Genomic DNA, 26,204 nt, shown 5'->3' on the forward strand with positions numbered 1-26,204 from the left:
ATTAACCTGGCTACTACAGAGCAATAAGTGACTGCGTATTCAACCAAGGGTTGCATCACAGTCATGAAAGGGGCTAGATTTGCGTGTCGTCGTAGGCTTTTAACACACCATCGTAGCGGTGGTGATGTTGCAGGTGACTTGTTAGGTTGGATGTATTATAAGTTGTTGCCCGTTTCCCTCCTCATGGAACTTCTGCATTGCATTTGTTACAAATAGCAAGTGAACTTTTTTCCTCTAAAACTATTCCCACACTACTGACGCCATCTTTGTTTACATCCGCGCTGCTTCTGAAACTTACGTGGCTACGTCACAGCCAAGAATGGGAGTGCTGGATTTGTGTAAAACGCCCTCTTCCTAAACCACACGCTATCAGTCGTACCACAGTACTGGCAAAACGGGAGGAGCCTACAGTAAAAACAAACGCCCTTCATCCCAATTCACCCGCACCGCATTTTTTTTTACCAAAAAATATATTATATTATCGGAGCTATCACCGTTATCGGGATGATGTCATAATTGCTGATATCGGCCCGATAATTATCGTGCATCCCTAGTTTACATAATGATAACGTACATAAATAACATTATTGAGGGAGGAAAAAAAGGAAACTGATACCTACCTACTTCACCCTGTTAGTCAAGTTGAACTATCGCTCTGACTCAGACTGGATGTCTCGCAGATAATACAATAGTATAATTATATAATATATTTTTTTTCTGTAGGTAACGTTACATTTGGTTGATAATTTACTGACTGACTTTCACGACACTCCATATTTACGTAGCTATCTAACCGGCACTCTAAACCGGACCCAGCCCAAACCATTACCGTGACGTCACCATCCAGCTATATCTAAAATGGCGGCCCCCATGGCAAAAACGGGGAAATTACATTTGAGTTTTCAGACAAATAAGCAGGATTTCACATTTGATTATAGGACCATGTCTTACCCAAGGTACACAACAAACAAACTAGGCTCATATTGTTTAACGCTTCATCTCCCCTTTAAAGTATTCCATAAGAAACCTCACTCATATCACCACTGTCAGATTCTTCAGAGGTACCATTTTTTTAGTTTTGCCAATTTAATTTTTTTAAACATGCTATTGTTATTTACAAGACCCTACATGGTCTGTGCCCGCCCCCTCTGAGGGAATTCATAGAAAGGAAGCCCGATAGAGGATTCAGCACTAGAGGGGATTGCGAAGTGCCCGGCCGGCAAACCGCCTTTGCTAAAAACACCCTCTCAGTCCAGGGATGTTTAATCTGGAATGATCTACCACTGACCATACGAGATTGTACATCATTTCCATCTTTTAAATTCAATCTAAAAAAAATTGTTACTCGACAACCAAACCTGGGCAATGATGGGCAAATACACTACACATGCAATCGGTCATACAACTAATCCATCCATCCATTTCTCTCTCTCTCCAGGTGCAGTGGTTCTGATCCACGGGGAGGTGATCCACCGCAGTCCCCAGAACACCCACTGGAGCCCAGAGAACTGGTGAGTCACTGCGAAATCTGATTCTATATCAGTGGTGGAACAAGTACACAGTTACTTTACTTAAGAAATACCCAGATATCTGCTTCAGAGAGCCCATCTGCTTCAGCTATCTGCTTCAGAGAGCCCATCTGCTTCAGCTATCTGCTTCAGCTATCTGCTTCAGAGAGCCTATCTGCTTCAGAGAGCCTATCTGCTTCAGCTATCTGCTTCAGAGAGCCTATCTGCTTCAGCTATCTGCTTCAGAGAGCCCAACTGCTTCAGCTATCTGCTTCAGAGAGCCCATCTGCTTCAGCTATCTGCTTCAGAGAGCCTATCTGCTTCAGCTATCTGCTTCAGAGAGCCTATCTGCTTCAGCTATCTGCTTCAGCTATCTGCTTCAGAGAGCCTATCTGCTTCAGCTATCTGCTTCAGCTATCTGCTTCAGAGAGCCTATCTGCTTCAGCTATCTGCTTCAGAGAGCCTATCTGCTTCAGCTATCTGCTTCAGAGAGCCTATCTGCTTCAGCTATCTGCTTCAGAGAGCCTATCTGCTTCAGCTATCTGCTTCAGAGAGCCTATCTGCTTCAGCTATCTGCTTCAGAGAGCCTATCTGCTTCAGCTATCTGCTTCAGAGAGCCTATCTGCTTCAGAGAGCCTATCTGCTTCAGCTATCTGCTTCAGAGAGGCTAACTGCTTCAGCTATCTGCTTCAGCTATCTGCTTCAGCTATCTGTACACACCATATACTATACATACTGTGCACACCATATACTGTACACAACACATACTATACACAACAACATATACTGTACACAACATATACTGTACACACTGTACACAACATATACTGTACATACTGTACACAACACATACTGTACATACTGTACACAACATATACTGTACACACTGTACACCATATACTGTACACAACATATACTGTACACACTGTAAACATATACTGTACACAACATATACTGTACACACTGTACACAACATATACTGTACACACTGTACACACCATATACTGTACACACTGTACACACCATATACTGTACACACTGTACACAACATATACTGTACACACCATGTACCCTCTACTGTGAGCGATTTGTAGTGTAAAATTTCCCTGTGGATGATTAATTTCTATTCTGTCTAGGTGTCTGCGTGCTCCACCGTCCACCCAGGGGTCCTTCAACCTACAGACATGGTCCAGAGGAGAGTAAAGGTATATGCTTTATGTATTTTTATACCTGTTTATTATGTCTATTTTATTATTTTGTATTATTGCACAATCGAAGCGGGCATATACACAACATATACTGTACACTGTACACACCATATACTGTACACACCATATACTGTACACAACATATACTGTACACAACATATACTGTACACAACATATACTGTACACACTGTACACACACAACATATACTGTACACACTGTACACAACATATACTGTACACACTGTACAAACCATATACTGTACACACTGTACACACCATATACTGTACACACCATATACTGTACACACTGTACACACCATATACTGTACACTGTACACATCATATACTGTACACACTGTACACACCATATAATGTACATACTGTACACAACATATACTGTACACAACATATACTGTACACACTGTACACAACACATACTGTACACACCATATACTGTACACAACACATACTATACACAACAACATATACTGTACACAACATATACTGTACACACTGTACACAACATATACTGTACATACTGTACACAACACATACTGTACATACTGTACACAACATATACTGTACACACTGTACACCATATACTGTACACAACATATACTGTACACACTGTAAACATATACTGTACACAACATATACTGTACACACTGTACACAACATATACTGTACACACTGTACACACCATATACTGTACACACTGTACACACCATATACTGTACACACTGTACACAACATATACTGTACACACCATGTACCCTCTACTGTGAGCGATTTGTAGTGTAAAATTTCCCTGTGGATGATTAATTTCTATTCTGTCTAGGTGTCTGCGTGCTCCACCGTCCACCCAGGGGTCCTTCAACCTACAGACATGGTCCAGAGGAGAGTAAAGGTATATGCTTTATGTATTTTTATACCTGTTTATTATGTCTATTTTATTATTTTGTATTATTGCACAATCGAAGCGGGCATATACACAACATATACTGTACACTGTACACACCATATACTGTACACACCATATACTGTACACAACATATACTGTACACAACATATACTGTACACAACATATACTGTACACACTGTACACACACAACATATACTGTACACACTGTACACAACATATACTGTACACACTGTACAAACCATATACTGTACACACTGTACACACCATATACTGTACACACCATATACTGTACACACTGTACACACCATATACTGTACACTGTACACATCATATACTGTACACACTGTACACACCATATAATGTACATACTGTACACAACATATACTGTACACAACATATACTGTACACACTGTACACAACACATACTGTACACACCATATACTGTACACACTGTACACAACACACACTGTACACACCATACTGTACACACTGTACACAACACACACTGTACACAACACATACTGTACACAACATATACTGTACACACTGTACACAACACACACTGTACACAACACATACTGTACATAACATATACTGTACACAACACATACTATACACAACAACATATACTGTACACAACATATACTGTACACACTGTACACAACATATACTGTACATACTGTACACAACACATACTGTACAGACTGTACACAACATATACTGTACACACTGTACACCATATACTGTACACAACATATACTGTACACACTGTAAACATATACTGTACACAACATATACTGTACACACTGTACACAACATATACTGTACACACTGTACACACCATATACTGTACACACTGTACACACCATATACTGTACACACTGTACACAACATATACTGTACACACCATGTACCCTCTACTGTGAGCGATTTGTAGTGTAAAATTTCCCTGTGGATGATTAATTTCTATTCTGTCTAGGTGTCTGCGTGCTCCACCGTCCACCCAGGGGTCCTTCAACCTACAGACATGGTCCAGAGGAGAGTAAAGGTATATGCTTTATGTATTTTTATACCTGTTTATTATGTCTATTTTATTATTTTGTATTATTGCACAATCGAAGCGGGCATATACACAACATATACTGTACACTGTACACACCATATACTGTACACACCATATACTGTACACAACATATACTGTACACAACATATACTGTACACACTGTACACACACAACATATACTGTACACACTGTACACAACATATACTGTACACACTGTACAAACCATATACTGTACACACTGTACACACCATATACTGTACACACCATATACTGTACACACTGTACACACCATATACTGTACACTGTACACATCATATACTGTACACACTGTACACACCATATAATGTACATACTGTACACAACATATACTGTACACAACATATACTGTACACACTGTACACAACACATACTGTACACACCATATACTGTACACACTGTACACAACACACACTGTACACACCATACTGTACACACTGTACACAACACACACTGTACACAACACATACTGTACACAACATATACTGTACACACTGTACACAACACACACTGTACACAACACATACTGTACATAACATATACTGTACACAACACATACTATACACAACAACATATACTGTACACAACATATACTGTACACACTGTACACAACATATACTGTACATACTGTACACAACACATACTGTACAGACTGTACACAACATATACTGTACACACTGTACACAACATATACTGTACACAACATATACTGTACACACTGTAAACATATACTGTACACAACATATACTGTACACACTGTACACAACATATACTGTACACACTGTACACACCATATACTGTACACACTGTACACACCATATACTGTACACACTGTACACAACATATACTGTACACACCATGTACCCTCTACTGTGAGCGATTTGTAGTGTAAAATTTCCCTGTGGATGATTAATTTCTATTCTGTCTAGGTGTCTGCGTGCTCCACCGTCCACCCAGGGGTCCTTCAACCTACAGACATGGTCCAGAGGAGAGTAAAGGTATATGCTTTATGTATTTTTATACCTGTTTATTATGTCTATTTTATTATTTTGTATTATTGCACAATCGAAGCGGGCATATACACAACATATACTGTACACTGTACACACCATATACTGTACACACCATATACTGTACACAACATATACTGTACACAACATATACTGTACACACTGTACACACACAACATATACTGTACACACTGTACACAACATATACTGTACACACTGTACAAACCATATACTGTACACACTGTACACACCATATACTGTACACACCATATACTGTACACACTGTACACACCATATACTGTACACTGTACACATCATATACTGTACACACTGTACACACCATATAATGTACATACTGTACACAACATATACTGTACACAACATATACTGTACACACTGTACACAACACATACTGTACACACCATATACTGTACACACTGTACACAACACACACTGTACACACCATACTGTACACACTGTACACAACACACACTGTACACAACACATACTGTACACAACATATACTGTACACACTGTACACAACACACACTGTACACAACACATACTGTACATAACATATACTGTACACAACACATACTATACACAACAACATATACTGTACACAACATATACTGTACACACTGTACACAACATATACTGTACATACTGTACACAACACATACTGTACAGACTGTACACAACATATACTGTACACACTGTACACAACATATACTGTACACAACATATACTGTACACACTGTAAACATATACTGTACACAACATATACTGTACACATTGTACACAACATATACTGTACACACTGTACACACCATATACTGTACACACTGTACACAACATATACTGTACACACTGTACACAACATATACTGTACACACCATGTACCCTCTACTGTGAGCGATTTGTAGTGTAAAATTTCCCTGTGGATGATTAATTTCTATTCTATTCTATTCTGTCTAGGTGTCTGCGTGCTCCACCGTCCACCCAGGGGTCCTTCAACCTACAGACATGGTCCAGAGGAGAGTAAAGGTATATGCTTTATGTATTTTTATACCTGTTTATTATGTCTATTTTATTATTTTGTATTATTGCACAATCGAAGCGGGCATGGCCACCCGCATTTCACTGTATGTATGTGATGAATAAAACTCTTGAATCTCTTGAATCTTGAAGGTGCATGGGGTCTGGACGATCAAGATGTTTCGTAGTCCCACCACCATGATTCACTACAACAAATTCATGGGCGGAGTTGACCTTTCAGACCAGCTGATCCAGTACTACTCCACACACCGCAGAACTTCCCACTGGTACCGGACCATGTTCTTCCACTTTGTGGACATCGCGAGCACCAACGCCTACATCCTCCACTGTGAAATCAGTAAGGCAAAACAGGAGGCACACATGACTCACAAGGACTTCATGTGCGAGATAGCGCGTGAGTTGTGTGGCGTGGACATCACACTAGCTCCTCTTGACAGGAAGGTAGACCATATCCCTGTTGCCATCGCAGCACCTACAGAGGACGTCAGACAGAAAGCCACACATGGCCGCAGGATCTGCCAGCAGTGTCACAAAGGGGGGAAAAGGACCCTGACTCCCTGGAAATGCAAGCGCTGTGATGTAGCCCTCTGTCTCGTCATTGGCAAACTGTTTCGAATTGTGGCACAGTTGAGCACACAGTACAGCACAGTACAATGTCGCACACACACACATATGTATATGATGTACAGTAGTCTACAGTAGTCTATATAGTGTATATATGTATATTGAATATTCCTCTTTACTTTTACTATTATTATATTATAGTATTTTTATTGCACATTACTTTAGTTACATTCCATAATGATGCTATATTTTTTTTTTACTTTTACTTACTTTTTTACTGACTATTTCTAAAAAAGCATGATGGTGAGATTTTCCAGTTGAGAATCTACATTTCGTCTGGGTTTATTACCTGTGTATTAAGAAAATACTTGTTTTTGAATTGAATTCTGCCCTTTTCTCTTTTGTTTATGTAAATATGCTACCTGAGGGGGCATTTCCACTGTTTTATATGCTTGATTGAATATGTTTGCATTGGTTCATAGTAAAAAGAACACATTTCTCAATCCGATTTTGTGTTTTGTGTTGTACAGTATACAGTAGTATATACAGTATTATGCAGTATGAAAACTGTCAGGTCATATATGTGAGGCTGTGCTGGAAAAAAAAGATACCAAACATACCATGGTAAAACATTTTAAAATGGGAATTATACCATTTAAATCAAAATTAGCTAAAACATTGAAAATATCCCACAACTCCGAAGAGAAATAATGTTTAACCCTTATGTGGTGGTAGGGTCTCCAGCGACCCGTTTCAAGGTTATAATATGTAATAACTATCATGTAGTTGATTTGATTAGAACAAGGCTTTATGATATCCTCCACAACACATATTATACATATTATATAAGCGCAGCAAAACTGTCACCATTTTGAAAATTCTGAAGGTATCTGCAGAAAAAAAGGTACGACTGTGGTGTTAGGGTCATTCTTGACCGGGCAAGGTAAACTATACCATAAAAATACTAAATATAAATAAATAAAATAATAAATATACTAAACTTTTTTTCAGTAGTTATATTCTAATATTGTTCTATTATAGTCAGAAAACATTATCTATGGGTTTCACATTTAGTATATTATGATTGAACAACCTCATTTTCATCTAAAAAATAAGGGACATGATGTGATTGTAATACAATCAAATTACAATGGGATTATATGGTTATGAATGCATATAATGTTAGTTAGGATGTAGTATTAACTATATTGAGTGATACTCCTTTCTTTTTAGTGGTCAGGACTGAGTTAGACCCCGGGTCAACATTGACCCGCTAACCGGTCAGTGGTGCCAATTCCTAACACAACATGAGGGTTAAGGAGGTGGACTGTAATGAGCATAGCTGCCTATAAATTCTCGACAGGTAGCCCTTTAGAGTGGGAAGAGGGTAAGAAAAATGTCGAGTTATTATGTTTCATATCAAACCTGAAGGCAGAAACTATGTTTCTTATAAAACCTTCTGAATGCAGAAATGATATATTTACCTTCTGAATGCAGAAACTATATGTTTCTTATAAAACCTTCTGGAGACAGAAACTAGGCCTATATGTTTCATATAAAACCATATAAAACCTTCTGGAGGCAGAAATGATATGTTATAACACCTTCTGAAGGCAGAAACTATATGTATTTATATAGACGTGTGTGTTCCGGTGTATATGCTTTTCTGAGGACAGGCGTGTGTATTCTTATTTATACGCTTCTCTGAGGACCCTCATGTCCCGCCCCACGTCTGTATCTGATTGGCTTACACCACTAGTCCTCACGAGTCTGTCCCATGACATAACATAACACAAAAAACAAACATGTGTGTTAAATTATTTTGAAGTCAGTTTCCAGCAGTTGAGCGCCATCTATTGGTAAATATATTTTTTTCAGGGTCCAAATCACAGCGGAAAGGGGGGTCCTCGCAACCTTATTGATATCTCAAGGTCCTCGGGAGTACCTGTAAACACGTATGTGTGTGTGTGTGTGTGTGTGTGTGTGTGTGTGTGTGTGTGTGTGTGTGTGTGTGTGTGTGGTGAGGGTTGAAACAAAAATAATAACGACAACAACATGTCGCCCTTGCCATTGTTTAGCAATAATGCCACTGTTTGCTCCCGTCCAGATTATTCCTGGATAATTGGCTGGGGGGTGGAGGGGGGGATGAAGGCAATTATTGCACAAAGCTAATTACCGTACTCACCCAACACCCCCCCCATCACGTATAAGAAAAGGTACCCCCCCCCCATGTTGCAATTGTGAATAGGAATCTATGGCACTTAGTGCTACACGCTCTAACCCCTCTCCTCTCTTCTTCTTTTACCTCATCTATCTATCTTTTCTTTTTTTTATCTCTATATCTCTCCCCCCTCCCCCTCCCTCTCTCTCTCTTTCTCTCTCCCTCTGTCGGTCCTCCTCGGCCGCTTTAGTACACGGGCACAGCGGCCTACGGCAGGCCCCTCTTGGGCACGTATGGCGTTGCCCTGGCAACCATTTGGATGCAGTCGATGATGGGGCAGACGAGTTGAGGCACACAGGGTGCAGCCAGTGCAGCTGTCCAACACCACCGGAAGAGGAGTCTCCAGGTCAAAAACTAATGGCTTGGAAGAGAGAGAGAGAGAGAGAGAGAGAGAGAGAGAGAGAGAGAGAGAGAGAGAGAGAGAGAGAGAGAGAGAGAGAGAGAGAGAGAGAGAGAGAGAGAGAGAGAGAGCGAGAGAGAGAGAGAGAGAGAGAGAGAGAGAGAGAGAGAGAGAGAGAGAGAGAGAGAGAGAGAGAGAGAGAGAGTAGGGAGGGATAGGTGAGAGAGAGGAGGGAGGCAAATAAATAGGAGCAAGAGAGAGAGAGAGAGAGAGAGAGAGAGAGAGAGAGAGAGAGAGAGAGAGAGAGAGAGAGAGAGAGAGAGAGAGAGAGAGAGAGAGAGAGAGAGGGGGTGGGGGAGGGAGAGAGAGTAAGCGGGAAAGGAGAAAAGGAGTGATGAGAGAGATGGAGAGAGGAAAGGAAATAGAAGAGAGAGAGAGAGATAAGGAGGGAGAGAAAGAGATACAGAGAGATGAAGGGAGAGAGATGGGACTGTGTGTGGGAGCCTGGATGAAAGAGAGAAGAGAAAAGGAAGAGGGAGAGAAGGAGGTGGAGGAGAGAATGAAGGGAGTATAGCAAGGGCTTTTAGAATGATTGTCTCAGCCATTGTACAAGTGTCCATTGACGCCCAACAAAGGTCTCTCCGTGGCTACAGCAGGGAGCAATGGGTGCAGTTACATCACAACCCGTGCACAAAGCCTTGGCAACACCACTCCACTCAAATCACACACACACACACACACACACACACTCCACACTGAATAAGCAGCGTCCACAAGCGCTCGCATTACACGTGAATGAGAAACAGAGGACGGTGCGATATTACATTTTGCAGCCTATTCATCACGACGCTAAATAATTTAACCACTTTTTGTTTTGTTTTGTTTTATTGTCCAGGCGGTTGGTGCACAAAGTAATATATATTTATAGACCCGCTTGGGATGCCATTTTGAATATCATCCTAGAAGAGGCAGGGCTGGCTGTGAATATAGATCCATATACATCCCCCTATCCCTGCATACATCCATATACATCCCCCTATCCCTACACACTCCTTTTTACAATATACATCCATATTCATCCCCCTATCCTTACACACTCCTTTTTACAATATTTGTGCTTTACAGCTTGGGAAGAGAAAAAATTGCCCAATTTGCAACGTGTGTGAGTGTATTAATGTGCATTTGTGTACATACAGTATATTCATATATTGCGATGATGATACAGTATAAATATATAAATATATATTTGTGTGTGTATTCATTCACATGTGTGCTCTTGTATTTTTTGTCGTGCTCGCGGGACAGAACCTGTTCCCGTCCGTCTGCTGCCACATACAGGTCTGACGAATGGTGGTCTTTATTAGAAACCATTAATAACGTGTAATGCCTCTCGCCCGGCCCGTCCTCTCAAAAGACAACGTGCGTGTCACTATGAACAATTACCAAGCTGATAAAACGCATGGGGGCCCCATCCACTTCATCATGGGGCCTCCTGATGGATTACAGGGGACATTTATTCAGCTGAAGAGGGAGAGAGAGAGAGAGGGGGGTAGTGAGAGAGAGAGAGAGAGAGAGAGAGAGAGAGAGAGAGGGGCCCAAATTAATTATTTAATATAACTGCTGCCATCTATCTATCTATCTATCTATCTATCTATCTATCTATCTATCTATCTATCTATCTATCTATCTATCTATCTATCTATCTATCTATCTATCTATCTATCTATCTATCTATCTATCTATCTATCTATCTATCTATCTATCTATCTATCTATCTATCTATCTATCTATCTATCTATCTATCTATCTATCTATCTATCTATCTATCTATCTATCTATCTATCTATCTATCTATCTATCTATCTATCTATCTATCTATCTATCTATCTATCTATCTATCTATCTATCTATCTATCTATCTATCTATCTATCTATCTATCTATCTATCTATCTATCTATCTATCTATCTATCTATCTATCTATCTATCTATCTATCTATCTATCTATCTATCTATCTATCTATCTATCTATCTATCTATCTATCTATCTATCTATCTATCTATCTATCTATCTATCTATCTATCTATCTATCTATCTATCTATCTATCTATCTATCTATCTATCTGTCTGTCTGTCTGTCTGTCTGTCTGTCTGTCTGTCTGTCTGTCTGTCTGTCTGTCTGTCTGTCTGTCTGTCTGTCTGTCTGTCTGTCTGTCTGTCTGTCTGTCTGTCTGTCTGTCTGTCTGTCTGTCTGTCTGTCTGTCTGTCTGTCTGTCTGTCTGTCTGTCTGTCTGTCTGTCTGTCTGTCTGTCTGTCTGTCTGTCTGTCTGTCTGTCTGTCTGTCTGTCTGTCTGTCTGTCTGTCTGTCTGTCTGTCTGTCTGTCTGTCTGTCTGTCTGTCTGTCTGTCTGTCTGTCTGTCTGTCTGTCTGTCTGTCTGTCTGTCTGTCTGTCTGTCTGTCTGTCTGTCTGTCTGTCTATCTATCTATCTATCCCCTCTCTTTATCCCCCTTCTTCCCCTCTTTCATTCCATCTCCCTCTCCCTGCCCCCCCCCCTCTCTTTCTAGAATACACTCTAAACAAAGGTCCAGGTGAAATTAATGGTTAGACTGTCTGTAGTGTGGCGAGAGAGGCAGGAGGCCGAGAGACCTCTGATTTGAGAGAGATGTTAGTCGGTAGAGGGCGGACTAAGTGGTGCTTATGTTTCCTGGTGCCACCCATATACTGTATGGGTGAAGCAAAGAGTCAAACTAGCAGGTTGTGTGTGAGTGCAGTGAAATGTGTGTAAGTGTGTATGCGACTATGCGTGTATGTGTGTGTGTGTGTGTGTCTGTGCATGCGCATGCAGGTACAGTATGCATGAGATTATGTGTCTTTCCATGTGCTTGTTTATGTAAATGTGCATGTCTGAGTGTGTGCATGCTTCTATGTGGGCGTGTGTGTGTATGTACATGTATCTGTGTGTGCCTCTATCTGTATGTGTGTGTGTGTGTGTATACCGATGGTGTGAGTGTGCATGCGTGTGTGAGTGTAAAATGATTACAAGTATGAGTACTGAGATGTGTGTGTGTGTGTGTGTGTGTGTGTGTGTGTGTGTGTGTGTGTGTGTGTGTGTGTGTGTGTGTGTGTGTGTGTGTGTGTGTGTGTGTGTGTGTGTGTGTGTGTGTGTGTGTGTGTGTGTGTGTGTGTGTGTGTGTGTGTGTGTGTGTGTGTGTGTGTGTGTGTGTGTGTGTGTGTGCGTGCGTGTGTGTGTGTGTGTATGTGTAACTGGTAGCCAGAGTAGTTGCACCACAGCTCCACCACAGTTGATATACAGTACATATCCTGGTCTATAAGAGCCTGGACCTGCTCTCTGTTGGTCAGTTCATACCAAGGAAGGGAGGGAGGGAGGGAGGGAGGGAGGGAGGAAGGAAGGAAGGAAGGAAGGAAGGAAGGAAGGGAGCACGGAAGGAAGGAAGGAAGGAAGGAAGGAAGGAAGGAAGGAAGGAAGGAAGGAAGGAAGGAAGGAAGGAAGGAAGGAAGGAAGGAAGGAAGGAAGGAAGGAAGGAAGGAAGGAAGGAAGGAAGGAAGGAAGGAAGGAAGGAAGGAAATAAGGAAATAAGGAAATAAGGAAGGGAGGAAGGAACAGCAGAAGGATGGAAAAAAGGAAGGGAGAGAGGGAGGATGGAAGGAGGGAGGGAGGAAAAGAAGGCAAAGAAAGAAAGAAAGAAATTCAGCGTTGACATAATGTGTTAAATGTATGGAAACTTGCCTTGCAATTGGTGCTTTTACCAGCTTGTAACCTTGCAATACTTTTTTTTTTGCCTTTCTACTCTTTTCTCGCCCACCCCCAATTTAGTCATTGTGCCATTTCCCCCTGGTTGTTACACTACCCTACTGTCGGTCTGGGGGAGGGTGTAGACTACCACATGCTGCCCTACTGTCGGTCTGGGGGAGGGTGTAGTCTACCCTATTGTGGGTCTGGGGGAGAGTGTAGACTACCCTACTGTTGGTCTGGGGGAGGGTGTAGTCTACCCTACTGTCGGTCTGGGGGAGGGTGTAGACTACCCTACTGTCGGTCTGGGGGAGGGTGTAGACTACCACATGCTGCCCTACTGTCGGTCTGGGGGAGGGTGTAGACTACCACATGCTGTCCTACTGTCTGTCTGGGGGAGGGTGTAGACTACCACATACCTCTTCGCCAACTGCTTCTTTTCACCCGACAGCGGGGAGTTTCACTGGGGGAGCGTAACCTGGAGGTATCCCCAGGTACCCTACCAGCTGAACAGGCACTCCTTTTGTCCAGCTGTTCTCTGTCGTCATGTTTTTTTTTAATCCAAAATGCAACCAGACATCCATCTGCCTTTGATGACTTGAGTGATGCTTTCACTTGATCCATTATTTTTAGATTGAAACACATTGTGCAAGATCTGGACACGAGTTCTTGTTGCATAAAATATCGATCTCGATATCGAATCCAGCTGTCAGCTAGGCCTATGTCAAATCATTAATTAATTAGACTCCGCTACATGGTCCACACATTTATTATATATAATGGAAAGTAGAAAAAACTGCTTGTTTACAGTTTATTATGCCACCTATGCAGCTAATTTATTTTGATCAATTTTCTACCTCTGCCACAAATGTATGTGTTAGTTATAAGGTGGTCTGTCACAGAGTTAAAATTAGTTCACTATCAACTTATTAAATTAGCCATTGTTTTTGGTTCTGGCCAGCCATATAATGGCTTGGAAAAAATTTGGCCCAAGGCCAAACTTAATTGCCAACCCCTGGTCTACACCCTCCCCAGACCGACACTGGGGCAATGTGCGCAACGACCAGGAAGGGAATTGGCATAACGACTAAATTGGGGGATGACTACATTTTTTAAGATCGATCTCGGGATTATCAATTGATAATCGCTCATTCAAATGAAGATCGATCTTTTTTAACCCAGCCCTAATCTGAACCCATGGTCTCTGCGGTGGTAGGCGAATGCTATGCTACCCAGCTGCTCCCTTTAAACTTGCAATAAATAAAATAGTTAAATCTGTCACTTACAAGTGTTGAGCAGAGATCAATATTAAACTTCTCTACCAATGGCATATAGATGTTTACCTTTGAGAAAATTAAGAGAAACATATGAAAATTATTATTAGTCTCAGGCAGCTGACGCCTCCAAGCTAATCAAATATCCTAGCAGCTGCAGCAGAGACATTCTCTCACAATTAGGAAATTAATCAAAACAGTAATCATTCCAATTACCTTGGATGGTTTTCAGTATTCTAAAAGTAATAATAAACGTAATAATACACTTTATTTGTATAGCACCTTTCATACAGAAATTGCAGCTCAAAGTGCTTCACAACAGAAAAAAGACAGGCATAAAATGAGCACATAAAGTGCAGACATATAAAATCACAGTTTTTCACATTAGGTTCTGACATCCCAACAGGCCACCTTGTTTATGGGTTGATTCAGTTTTAAAAATAGACAATAATAAAAAGTGTAACTGAGGGGTACAATTCCCTGACTGTATTGTTAGATATGATATTTAATACCACTACCTCTTGTACTTTAACTTCTGGCCATCCAGTACATGATATAAGTATGATGAACACTTTCCCACCTGATGAAACGAATCCACACAAATGTACCAAATCGAAGGTTTAATATAGCAAAAGGTATATACAACGGTCACTTAATTACATTTATGATTTGAAATATGAAATATGCACTTTTATGGCAAATGAGTATTCGTAGGTAAATCAACATTGAATGTCCAATCTCTGGTTACGCAGGGAGTAAGTATACAACCTGGAATATTTAGGAAACGATAGCGATGGTACTTAAATGATTATAGCTGGATACACTAAGGGGGGGGGGGGTCCCGCTGGTTGTAAGACAGTAGGAGGGGGGGGTTAGAGAAGCCGCTGGCGGTATCCCATCTGGCCGACGGTGTCTTGGGAGAATCCAAAGTCTTGGACACGGTGCCCACAGAACCTCGGTCCGCAGACGAATACAGCTGGACCCTCTGTGGACGGTAGCTGCCGGTCCACAACGGAGAGACGTGAGGCGACCTCACTGGTGTCGAGCGCCGTCTCACCTGGAGTCCTCTCCGGGGGGTAGTTCCAACACTCTGCAGTGTTGGCCTTTATCCATGGAATAATCAAAGCACCCAAAGCATAATCCAAGCCGTGGAAGGCTCGCCGTCGTCCGGGTAGAGTAATCCAATATACAGGTCCAGTCGCTCTTGGCCCGGAGCTCCTCGGATGCAAGCACCACTAGGGGTCTGCTCAGCCTGGTTAAGCGTCCAGATAACGTCAGGAACGATGGGGGTACTGATAACTTTAGAACTCTAACCGAACGATGCACCATACATAAATAGACTATTATTAGCTTAATAGAATACGTCCAACTCGACGGTATAGTGCCAAACTATGACTATTCAACTATTAATCTACACGATATCTCAATGCCTATTCTGGGCCAAGTAGGCCTTACTACACCGCACGTGCGTCGTGGGGAGGCTTTGCGTCTGTCACTCTGTTGGAGGGTAAAGAACTGGACTAAAAAAAGTTCTACTTTACTTGCGCCATATATATATGCGCTATGAACAAATAGTACCATTCGTATTTCGCCCGACATATTCCTGCGCGGAACCGGGGCTTGCCACGACATGTTAGGCGGCACGATTGAACTTGGACCTAGGGGTATGGCAACCTGGCGCCAGGTTCTCGTCCAATGGTAGAATGAAACTATTATGGGCTGTTTAGTAGACTAAAGGGATATTCAATGCATATTGTACAAGGAATATACAGGGGATATCAAACGATATACAAATACAATTAAATATATATATATAAATAAATATATATATTCGGTTTAATCTGATCCTTCACAACAGCCGCCCCCTAATTAGTCCCACCTAATTAGCTAAGCAGAGACAGATTAACCGCACTGTCTCCCACTCAAGGTCCGCTGTAAGGGTCAGTCAACTCACAAAGTCATGGGGTCATGGTCATCATCGATAGTATCTGGGAGTCGGGGCAGTTCTATGAGCCTCGCCACGGGACGTGTGTAAGTGCGCCCTTGGACGAGTACTTCAGCTGCTCGGACCTTGCCATCGGCACCGGTGATCACTTTGCTTACGCGGCCAGCCGGCCACATAGCTCTGGGTAGTGACTGGTCAATAATCATGACGACTGTTCCTTCTGTCAAATTGTCTCTCTCTTTTACCCACTTCTGGCGGGTCTGTAGAGACGGTAGGTAGTGAAGTAGTAAGCTGCTCCAAAACTTGTCAGCTAGTACTTGGCTGTACCTCCACATTCTTCGGCCGTTCGCTTCTTCAGGCCTGTACATTGTCTGGGGTAGCGCGGGGTCCAGCCGCCCCATTAGGAGTGTGTTGGGGGTGACTGGGTCGACATCTGCTACATCACTGGAGACGTAACCGAGGGGCTTTGAGTTCAATACTCCCTCGATCTCCGTGAGGACTGTCATTAGGACTTCCTCCGCCACAGTCTGGGCTCCAAGTACGGCGTACAGGGCTGTCTTTATAGAACGTACTTCTCGTTCCCAGGTTCCACCGAAGTGGGGTGCGTTCGGGGGATTAAACTGGAAGTCAATCTGGGATGGAGCGAGGTGGGTCTTAAGTTCTGGGCCCATAGCTTGGAAGCTCTCTCTCAGCTCTCTTTCTCCGCCTTTGAAGTTGGTCCCGTGATCAGACAACAATGTAGACGGTTTTCCTTTCCGTGATGTGAATCTTCGGAAGGCCATAAGGAATGAGTCTGTGCTCATGGTCGGAAGGAGCTCGATATGTATCGCTCTGGTGGTCATGCATTTGAATACAATACCCCACCGCTTCTCGGTGCCTCTTCCTCTCTTTATATACAACGGGCCAAAACAGTCCATGCCTGTGGAGTGGAATGGCTTGTCGCCGATTCGGAGGCGACAGGGGGGTAGGTCAGCCATCCGTGGTATGCTGGGCTGCGCGCGCCACTTACGGCAGTCTAGACAGGTTCGCTGGAAGCGCCGTACTGCTTCTCTCCCTTGTAATATCCAATAACGACGTCTGATCTCCGCGAAGACTCTCTCTGCTCCTGCGTGGTGTACATCCTCGTCGTATTTCTTTATGATCAGCTCTGTGACCTTGTGTCGGCTGTTCAAGACGATCGGGTACTTAATGTCATCTGGTAGATCGGGGGCTCTCCGCAGGCGACCACCCACTCTGATGAGGTTATGGGCGTCACTCTCTGGTGCCAGGTGAATCAGTCTGCTGTCTGATGGGACGGGGTTTCCTCCCTGTAGACAGTCTAGCTCATTGGGGAACGAGTCTCTCTGGGCTCGTTGTAGTAGAAGAAGTTCTGCTTCTTCGTAGTCAGCTGCTGACATGTCAGTGGTGGACTGAATCTCTGGGTGGTGCCGCAGGAATGTTCTTTGCTGCGCACTCTCTAGGGTAATGCAGTCATCTATGTTGGGGTCTGTGGAGGCGACAGTGCTCAGTCCACAGAACATAGGTTTCTTGTTCTCAGCCTCCTCGTTACTTGCTTCCCGCGGGGTGGGCGTAGGCCAATCTCCTTCCGGGAGCTTGAGGAATGCTGGTCCGTCACTGTAGATGTTGCGACGGGTTAGGTCATCCAGAGACATTCCCCGGGTGATGACGTCAGCTGGGTTGTGTTTGGTGTCCACATACCTCCAGCTCGCTTCTTCTGTTAACTCTTGAATCTCGGTGACTCTGACTCCCACGAAGACTTTGTATCTGCATGAATCAGACTTGATCCATGTGAGTACTGTCGTGGAATCTGACCACAAGATTGTTCTGTGCACCGGAATGGTGAGTTCACGTTGGATTAACGTGGCTAGATGCGCTCCTGCGAGGGCTGCGCAGAGCTCTAGACGTGGGATAGATTGTTGCTTACGTGGGGCTATTCTTGAGCGGGCCAGGATGAAAGCAGTGTGTATCTTTCCTCCCTTCTCTTGGGCACGCAAGTAAGCCACCGATCCGTAGGCTACTTCGGAGGCGTCGCTGAAGACGTGTAGCTCAATCTCGCATGTCTCTGGCCTCACTGTGGATGGGAAGCAGCTGCGGCGCATATTGACGCCTGGGAGTGAGCGGAGCTCCGTCTCCCACTCTCTCCATGCCGAGGCAAGGTGTGCGGGCACTGGGTCGTCCCAGCCCTGGTCCCCGTCCCATAGTGCTCGCACAATCATCTTTGCCCTGGTGGTGCAAGGTAGAATACATCCCAACGGGTCATATTGTCTGGCGAGTGTTCTGTACACACTCCGTCTGGTGGTCGGTATCGCCGTCGACCTTCCCTGCTCTGGAGCCAAGGGTTTGTGTCTATAGTGGAGTGAGTCTGTTTTGAAGCGCCAGACTAGTCCTAGTGTCATTTCTTGGGCTTCTCCTGGGATTGTCGCCATCCAGGTCTCGCTGCTGGCAGCCTTGTCCGCGGAGGAGAGGCTGCGCAATACGTGCGGGTCACTGCTGGCCCACTGCCTGAGATCAAAGCCGCCTTTGATCAGGGAGGCGCGTAACTTGATTAGGAGAGCCTCGGCTTCTTCTTGAGTCGAAACGCTTTGTAAACAGTTGTCCACGTAGAAACTGTTCTTCACACTGTGTTGGACCTCTTCATCTGCTGCTGGGTCCTCTGTGACGTGTTTCTGTAGTGCAAATGTAGCACAGCACGGGCTGCATGTGGTTCCGAAGGGGAGTACTTCCCACTGGTAGATGGCTGGGTTCTCATCCCCGATCCTCTCTCTCCATAGGAACCGTAGCAGAGGCTTGTCCTCCTCTACTAGTCTCACCTGCAAGAACATCCCTTTGATATCCCCGCTGATAGCCACCTTGTCCTGGCGGAAGCGCAGTAACACGCCTAGTAGGGAGGGGCCGAGTGTGGGGCCGGGCAAGAGCTCTTTATTCAGATTTTGGGATCCGATCTGGTAGCTGCAGTTAAACACAATGCGATCCTTGCCGTTGTGATGGACCTTGTGATGCGGCACGTACCATGATTCGGTCGTCTGATCGGCCTCTTTAATGTCAATCTTTGTTACGTGTCCCGCTGTGATTAGCTTCTCAATCTCAGCTCGGTACACACTCTCTTGAGCGGGGTCTTTGGCTAGGCGCCGCTCCGTGTTCAATAGATAGCGCTCCGTGGCGTCTTTCTTTGCGTGAAAGGTGGGCATTCCCTCTCGCCTCAGGAGTGGAGTTGCGTATCTCATCACTCCGCCGACTGTGACTCTCTTTGTCCCCTGCTCGAGTAGGTTGATGGCGTAAATGTCTTCTTTAGAGCGAATATCTTTCTTTTCGTTCTTAAAGGGCATTGTCTCTAGGGTCCATAGCCTCTCGACATGCTGCAGGAGAGTGGTGTCTTCTTCTGTCGTTCTGGAGTGGAAGCAGCTAGTGGCTGCTGTTCGGTTGAGAGATTTAGCGAGGGGGCCTTGTAGGGTCCACCCTAGGTGGGTCTCGACTGCTGCAGGACAGCCTCGGGGGCCTGTATGGACCCGGTCGATCGGGACTATGAGTTCTGCATGGTCGGAGCCTATCAGCAGGGTCGGGGTAGCGCCGTCTATGAGCGGGATAGGTAATTGGCGCAGGTGCACATATTTATCCATCAACTTGGTGACAGGGTAGGTGTACTGCGATAGTCCTATTTCTTGGCTGGTGAAAGCATTTGTAATCTTGTACCGTCGCTCTGGCTGCCCGTTTGCTGTGATGGTGAAGGAGACATTCTCGCCCTTTATCGTCTTTAAATCTCTTCTTATTGTCCGAATCGTCATTTCGTTCTTGCTCCCCCGCAGTCCCAGCTGGGTCGCAGCGGAGGCGAGCAGAAGGGTCTTCTCTGACCCGTCATCAAGGACGGCGTAAGTGTCCATGACTTTATCTTGGTAGCTCAATGTCACACGGACTACCTTTAAGAGCACTTGGGCTCCGCTGCTGCTGGCGGGGTCAATGTACATGACACTTGCCTTGGTGCCGCTCCGTGGTGCAGGTGTAGGCCATCTTCCGTTACTGTCGTGTAGTATATCTAGATGGGCTCCATCGCACCGGCTGCACCTTTTCTTTAGGCGGCATTCGGCTGCCATGTGGGGCCGCGCACATCGATAACAGCGCCGGTTGGACTTTATCCATTGACTCACTTCTTCTGCATTCATCTTTGTGAATAGGTCACATTGTGACAGCCAGTGTTCTTTCTCACAGTAGGGACACGCTATCTTCCACTTCTCTTTTCTCGAGGGGGTGCTGTGACTCTTACTGCTCGGTACTGACTCTGATTGGTGCATGACAGTCACCGATCTTCTTCCATCATTTATTCTCCTGGGTCCCTCTCTGGAGCTTGGCGTGCTCCGCCCAAATGTATCTAGTCGTAAGCTGCTGACTTCTCTCGCCAGGAAGTCGGCTAGATCAAGGAGGGATGGCTCGGGGCCGTTGGGATCCCGGTAATCTCTCTGCCGCCTGAAGCGCTCCTGTCTTGCGGGTGGCAGCTTCTCCAAAATCCTCTCGACGTTAGAGTTGGCGTATAGCTCATGCATGCCCTTCTCCCGTTGCGCTCCCAGCATCCCTACCAGGGACTGCACTTTGATTGACAGGTCGTCTAGTGAGCGATTGTCTGTGGCTGGGGGTAGGCGATCAATATGCCTTATCTCTTGGATTACGTAATCCCATATACGTCCGTATCTCTGATCCAGCGCTGCAAGGGCCGCTGTGTATGGGGTCGAAGAGGTAGCATAGGCTAGCGCTATATTGTGCGCTCGCGGTACTTTCAGGTGCTTCAGTAATATTGCATACTTGTGGCGTTCATCAGCGACATCCACCATCATTGTTTCTAAGCACATCCGGAGCTCCGTGTACTGTGCTCGACTCTCATAGGCGAAGTCTGGGAATGACGGTGTGGCATTGTATGACGCCGTGGATGGCTGATACATCGGCGAGCGTTGGGGGAGAGACCTCCTGGGCGAGTCCCCTCTTGCGCCTCGCTGTGGGCTGGTACTGGCAGGGTACCATGGCCCGCTGGTCCAGGTGCTGTTCCTCGGGGCTGGTCGTGCGTCGTGCTCACCCGTGAATAGAGTCGGGGGTCTGTAGCGCAGCGCCGCGGGGGTATAGCCTGGACTGTATGGGACCTCCTGGTCCGGTGGAGTACTGTGCTGTCGTCGGGCTTGGTTCTCCTCCTCTCCCTCTTCTTCCTCTATCAGATCTTCCAGATCCTGTAATCGTTTATTTAGCTTCTCCGCAGTGTATGCCGCTCCTTCCTTGTAGCTGGGTCTCGCTTGGACCGGTCTGTGAAGGGGGTCTGCGGGGGGTATAGACTCGGTCTGTTGGTCAAGTTCAGGGTCGCTTGCTCGTTGAGGAGACGCTGCCCTTGACTGTTGTCTCGACGAGTTCCTTGAGCCCCTGGCGGAGGGAGAGGGTGTTGTCCTTTTGATCAGCTGCTCTATTAGTTGCGCTTGTAGTCTGTCGCGCTCTGCGTCTCTTTGGGCGCCGGCAGCGGCGCGCTGGGCGTCGGCCCGGTCTCTTGCCATATTCTCTTCTGTCTGGAGGCGTCTCATCTCCAGGCGTGTGCGCTCTTCTTCGCTCCGTTGCTGCGCTTGGAGGCGTTCTCTTTCAATAGTAAAATGTTCGCGCTCGCTAAGCGCCTGCGCTTGGAGTCGATCGCGTTCGGTAGAGGCTGTCAGGCTGACGAGGAACGCCTGTTGTAGTATCCTCTCCGCTTCGCTGGGGGAAGGCGGTTGTGGAGGTGAGCCGCTCCTGCGTGAGCCGCTCCTGGGGGTACTCGTTGGGGAGTCCTGGAGCTCTAGTTCCTCGGCGCTCTCCTCCTCTTCTTCCGTGCAGAGTTCTCTCTCTGTAGGGTTGTCTTCCTCCCGGGGCTGGTCGGGGACTACTTCTTGGGTAGTGGCGGGGGGTAAAGGCATGTCAATTCCCTCCTGGTCCCCACCGTGAGCTTGGTCAGTTACATTAGGACCTACTAGGGCCTCTGTAGTCGGGGAAACCTGGTCGTTAAGGTCAGACATAATTTTACTTTCTACTTTTACCGCGTTTACCGTTTGTCGAAGGCTAGGTAGTTGACTGACAGTGTAAGCCTCTAAGTGCTGAGGTGTCTGTCGTCTGCGCCGCGGGCGTTCTAGGTTAGGAGGATCGTTTCGTGGAGTGTTCATCATAGGCCATTTCGATATTAATAACACTATATTAATATTACACTAGTTACCCTCCGGCTCGAAGGACCAATTGTAACTGAGGGGTACAATTCCCTGACTGTATTGTTAGATATGATATTTAATACCACTACCTCTTGTACTTTAACTTCTGGCCATCCAGTACATGATATAAGTATGATGAACACTTTCCCACCTGATGAAACGAATCCACACAAATGTACCAAATCGAAGGTTTAATATAGCAAAAGGTATATACAACGGTCACTTAATTACATTTATGATTTGAAATATGAAATATGCACTTTTATGGCAAATGAGTATTCGTAGGTAAATCAACATTGAATGTCCAATCTCTGGTTACGCAGGGAGTAAGTATACAACCTGGAATATTTAGGAAACGATAGCGATGGTACTTAAATGATTATAGCTGGATACACTAAGGGGGGGGGGGGGTCCCGCTGGTTGTAAGACAGTAGGAGGGGGGGGTTAGAGAAGCCGCTGGCGGTATCCCATCTGGCCGACGGTGTCTTGGGAGAATCCAAAGTCTTGGACACGGTGCCCACAGAACCTCGGTCCGCAGACGAATACAGCTGGACCCTCTGTGGACGGTAGCTGCCGGTCCACAACGGAGAGACGTGAGGCGACCTCACTGGTGTCGAGCGCCGTCTCACCTGGAGTCCTCTCCGGGGGGTAGTTCCAACACTCTGCAGTGTTGGCCTTTATCCATGGAATAATCAAAGCACCCAAAGCATAATCCAAGCCGTGGAAGGCTCGCCGTCGTCCGGGTAGAGTAATCCAATATACAGGTCCAGTCGCTCTTGGCCCGGAGCTCCTCGGATGCAAGCACCACTAGGGGTCTGCTCAGCCTGGTTAAGCGTCCAGATAACGTCAGGAACGATGGGGGTACTGATAACTTTAGAACTCTAACCGAACGATGCACCATACATAAATAGACTATTATTAGCTTAATAGAATACGTCCAACTCGACGGTATAGTGCCAAACTATGACTATTCAACTATTAATCTACACGATATCTCAATGCCTATTCTGGGCCAAGTAGGCCTTACTACACCGCACGTGCGTCGTGGGGAGGCTTTGCGTCTGTCACTCTGTTGGAGGGTAAAGAACTGGACTAAAAAAAGTTCTACTTTACCTGCGCCATATATATATGCGCTATGAACAAATAGTACCATTCGTATTTCGCCCGACATATTCCTGCGCGGAACCGGGGCTTGCCACGACATGTTAGGCGGCACGATTGAACTTGGACCTAGGGGTATGGCAACCTGGCGCCAGGTTCTCGTCCAATGGTAGAATGAAACTATTATGGGCTATTTAGTAGACTAAAGGGATATTCAATGCATATTGTACAAGGAATATACAGGGGATATCAAACGATATACAAATACAATTAAATATATATATATAAATAAATATATATATTCGGTTTAATCTGATCCTTCACAACAAAAAGAGTATGATAGAATAGACAAAGTAAAATAGTGCAATAGTGCAGTGCAATAAGTATAGAATAGAATAGACATAGGGGCGGCTACGTGGCGTAGTGGGCAAGGCGCTCGCCACGAAATGCTGGAGACGCTGGGCTCGTCAGTTCGAGCCCAGCGCTCCACATTTGCTTTCAGTTTAGCTGGTCGTCCGTACTAATACACATTGGCCGTATTAGGGGGTGGGAAACTGATGGGTGGGGATCGGGCGTTGTGGACAGCAACTCCTACAGGTCGGTTGGTGCGCCTGCGCAGTAGAATCAGGAAGTGTCGGGGGCAGCGTGAGCCTCCCACGCGTTACTCCTCGCCACTGAGAGATCGAGCTGCGCAGGTGAAAATATGCAACTGCTGTTACCTCAAGTACCGGAGGGGACTTGTGCTATGTATGACTTAGTCCACATTGCAGCCGGCTTGTGGGAGGCAAGAAACAGCGTTCGTGACAGGGGAGGGTTGAATTGGATGATACAAAATTGGGATGGGAGAAAATATAGAAAATGGGAGAAAAAGTGGATAAAAAAAAAAGAATAGAATAGACATGAAATTAGCACATAAAGTGCAGACATATACAATCACAGTTTTTTACAGTGCAATAAAATTGTTCTGGATTACAGTTTAACAGTGTTAGGGTCCGAACGGACCCGTTTCAAGAATGTAAAATGCAATAATTGCCATTTCGTTTTTGGGTCCAAACGGATCCGGTATAGAAAAATGGCTATAGACATCAGTTGGCTTTATAGAAATGCTACGGCTAGCTCTGTGGATCACATGTGGCTCAATCAAGGTTCATATTTGACTAGACGCTTCACCCCCCCCCCTTCATGGGAACAAGAGCAGGAGTGAGAGGGAGGTGGAGAGGGAGAGGAGGAAAAGAGCGATAGGGAGGTGGAGAGGGAGAGGAGGAAGAGAACGATAGGGAGGTGGAGAGGGAGGTGGAAAGGGAGAGGAGGAACAGAGTGATAGGAAGGTGGAGAGGAGGAAGAGAATGATAGGGAGGTGGAGATGGAGGTGGAGAGGGAGAGGAGGAACAGAGTGATAGGGAGGTGGAGAGGAGGAAGAGAGTGATAGGGAGGTGGAGAGGAGGAAGAGAGTGAGAGGGAGGTGGAGAGGAGGAAGAGAGTGAGAGGGAGAGGAGGAAGATAGCGATAAGGAGGTGGAGAGGGAGAGGAGGAACAGAGTGATAGGAAGGTGGAGAAGAGGAAGAGAGTGATAGGGAGGTGGAGAGGAGGAAGAGAGTGAGAGGGAGAGGAGGAAGATAGCGATAAGGAGGTGGAGAGGGAGAGGAGGAACAGAGTGATAGGAAGGTGGAGAAGAGGAAGAGAGTGATAGGGAGGTGGAGAGGAGGAAGAGAGTAATAGAGAGGTGGAGAGGGAGAGTAGGGAGAGTGATAGAGGGTGGAGAGGGAGAGGAGGAACAGAGGGAGGTGGAGAGGGAGAGGAGGAACAGAGCGATAGGGAGGTGGAGAGGAGGAACAGAGTGATAGGGAGGTGGAGAGGGAGAGGTGGAACAGAGTGATATGGAGGTGGGGTTGTTTTGTTCCTTGATTTATTTCCATAATACAGTTCTAAAACCCACAAATCAGTTTACTCAATAAAGTGTCTTCATATTCAGATTGCATAAATATTTACCAATTTTCTTCAATA

The sequence above is a fragment of the Notolepis coatsorum genome (assembly GCF_963971535.1).
Source record: "Notolepis coatsorum genome assembly, chromosome: 12".
NCBI lineage: Eukaryota > Metazoa > Chordata > Actinopteri > Aulopiformes > Paralepididae > Notolepis > Notolepis coatsorum.